A 3,114-nucleotide genomic window follows, 5' to 3' on the forward strand; every position below is an offset into this window, starting at 1 on the left:
AGCTGGAGGTGGAGGCCAAGACAATCTCCAGGAGTGGGCTTAAAGAGGAGACAGTGAGTGAAGGAATAGGGTGAGTTGGGAGGAAAAAGGGCTCCCAGTTTGCAGACCATGGCCAGTTTCTCCACTAGCACCCAGACAGCAGCAGGAAAGGGGCAGGGGCTCCTCTTGAAACATTGGTGGCTACAGGCTCCATGATCTCTGATGTCCTGGACTTCAGCCTCTTCCTCCCCCTCTTCTTCCTCTGGAGGAGGTCCCTGGCCAGAGTCTGGCTCAGAAGGGGCGCTGTTCTTCTCCATCTCTACAGGGAGCGGCCTCTCATTCTCTAAGGCAGCTATCTCCTTGTCCTCCTCTTCATGGTCTCCTGACTCCTTGGGACATTTAGGGGAGTCCTCCAGCATGTTCCCTGCTCTCCTCTTCAGCGTGCCCTTCTCATTCTTCTGCTTGGCTGGCTCATCGATGACCAGTTTCCCTTCCTCGGTCGCTGCTGCCCTCTTCATTGCCCTTCTTGTCACCATCACCCTCACTGGCTTCAGGCTCCACTTCCGGCTGGGAGGACTCTGTTGGATTAGCCCTGGGGTTAACCCACTAGCCTGGCAGGCAGGGCTCTGTGCAGGAGTGGGGAGGGCTGGTAACCAGTGGCCCTGACTGTAGGCTTGTTCTCCATCTCCCACAGCCCCTCACTGAACCCTTTCCTCTTGTTGTGCTTGCCAAACTTCTCCTTGCCAAACTTCTCTTAAGGGAAGAGGTCTTTGGGGCCCAGGAATTCCTTCTCGTGGATCCCCCCCCAAAAAAGACTTGGTATTTGTTGGCTGTTGACTTCACTGCAGCCTCAGGCATCTCATCAGTCCAGGCCGACCAATGTGGGTATCCCTTCAACTTCTCGAACACCAGGTCCCCACACTTGTAGTCTTTCTGCCGGTTGGATCACGACATGGCAGGGCCGCGGGCGCCCCGGGCTCCGCGCCGGGAAGTGCGAGCCCAGGTTTGCGCGTGCGGCTGTAGCATGCGCCCAATGCGCTCCGGCTGTCGCACAGCCCCCGCCTCGCTGCTGGCCCCCGACGCTAGCTCTGTAGCAGCCATGGCGTCTGCGCCCGCACGCCACTCAGACAAGGCAGGCGCGGTGGGCAACGCTGAGCTCTGGGAGCGCTCATGCGGCTGTTTGTGTTTGAAGTTCAATCGCTCCCTCCTCAGCGCGAGGCCGCTTCCTCCACCCGCCGCGGCCCTCTCCTCCCCTCGCGCTCCCGCCCCCCAGTCTCACATTCTAGTCTCCCTAAAGTGCTTGCCTGTTTGCTACCAGTGGCGTTCTTTCCTCTGGGGAGCCTTATCATTAGTGGTAAGTTTTTATTATGAGGAGAGGAGATCCTTGGGAAAGGAGTAAATAAACACTTTATGTAAGAACTTCCCACTGAAGGCGGGCGGGCTATACGCCCTGGCAGTGGGGTCCACTGCTCAGCTGGCCCCTGGGCCGTGCCCCACAACTAAGGCCTCCACAGTGGGAGTGGCATGTAGTACGACCTCCCCCTCGAAGCCCTGAGCCTGATACTCTCTGCCTTTGGCTGCCGGATCCGACCACCCTCTGCCTCGGGCTGCCGGGCTTCCTGTCTGCCAGCACCTTGGACCCCGGGAGCTGTGTGTCTGCATGAGAGTCTGCAGGACTTGGAGCTGCTGGTGCTACCACGAGCATCTGTGACCTAGAATGGACCTGAGCAGGAGGAAGTCACTGACTCCACCCATGCTTAGTGGGGTGGTTCGCCGCCAGCCCCGTGCTCTGGACCTCAGCTGGACAGGTGTCTCCAAAAAGCAGCTCATGTGGCTCCTGAACAGACTGCAAGGCCTGCAGGAGTTGGTGCTTTCTGGGTGCTCCTGGCTCTCCATCTCTGCCCTGGGCTCCGCCCCATTGCAGGCACCGCGGCTCTTGGACCTCCGCTGGATTGAAGATGTTAAAGACTCCCAGCTTCAGGAGCTGCTGCTGCCTCCACCAGACACCAAGCCAGGGCAGAGAGTAGAGGTCGACTGCAGGGGGTGGGCGAACTTCACCTAGCAGGCCCGGAGCTCACTGATGCCTCCCTGAGGCTCCTATTGCGCCATGCTCCCCAGCTCAGTGCCCTAGACCTGAGTCACTGCGCCCACATTGGGGACCCCAGTGTCCACCTCCTCACGGCTCCTACTTTCCCCCTCTGAGAAACTGGTGCACCTCAATCTCTCTGGGTGCCACCACCTCACGGACCACTGCCTTCCACTGTTCCAGTGATGTCCACGTCTTCCCCGCCTGGACCTACACTCCTGCTGCCAGCTCTTGCCTGACGCTTGTGCCCAGTTGGTGGCTGCCAGGCCCCCTGGCCCCTTTCGCCGCCCGGAAGAGAAACTGCTTCTCAAGGACAGCTAGTTGGGTGCTTATGCCTCCTTCCCCCAGGACTCAACAAGAGAACCTGGACCTCTTGCCTTCATTTCGCCCCCTGTTGGGAGGCCTGGTTATTTTCTTCATGACTTGGCACTTGTCAGTTTAATGACTTGGGATTCCTGCCCAGGGACTTGAGCCAGCCTTCCCTCTCTCCCACCTGCACTGATATCTCTGGGGGTCTTCACTTCTCATCTCTCCCTTTCACCTGCTTCATTGTCCATCCCCTAGGGGAGTGGGTCAAGAGGTACTGGGGAGGTGCTGAGCCAAAGGAATGGTGGGAGGGGTGGTGAAGGTGCAAGTCTTGAGCAGGAAAAAATGAGGTGACATGGTATCTTGCACACAGGATACTGGGGGCTGGGGAAGGCATTAGATGCGTATGGGAAGGGCAGAAATCAGACCAATGAGGGTTCAGGGAACAAAGACCAGTTGGGTGGGATGGGGGGCCAAAAAGGGAAACCAGAGGAGCAACTGGGGATCCGGGTGACAAGACAGGGGGCTCTACAAGCCAGGAAATGCCAGGACTAGGGGCTGGGAGGGAAGCAAGTGTGGGGATAGTACCCTCTGTGTGGGGTTATCTTTCTCCCCTTCCCTCTTAGCACACAAACTTCCCTGCAGAGGGTTCCTCCCCTTTGGGAATATTGGGGTAGGAGCACACATGCTGCAATGAAGAGAACAGCATCCAGCACTGAGTCATAGCAGCCACCAGAGGGCGT

The 3,114-nt window shown here is 58.4% G+C and overlaps 2 pseudogenes; one reads left to right on the forward strand and one right to left on the reverse strand.

Annotated features, from left to right (window-relative positions):
* Window positions 1-227: 227 nt before the first annotated feature.
* Window positions 228-933, reverse strand: LOC114636252 (annotated as a pseudogene).
* On the forward strand, window positions 932-2,386 carry LOC114636253 (annotated as a pseudogene).
* Window positions 2,387-3,114: the final 728 nt, after the last annotated feature.

Source organism: Grammomys surdaster, unplaced genomic scaffold (genome assembly GCF_004785775.1).
Source record: "Grammomys surdaster isolate TR1022 unplaced genomic scaffold, NIH_TR_1.0 123131, whole genome shotgun sequence".
Taxonomy (NCBI): domain Eukaryota; kingdom Metazoa; phylum Chordata; class Mammalia; order Rodentia; family Muridae; genus Grammomys; species Grammomys surdaster.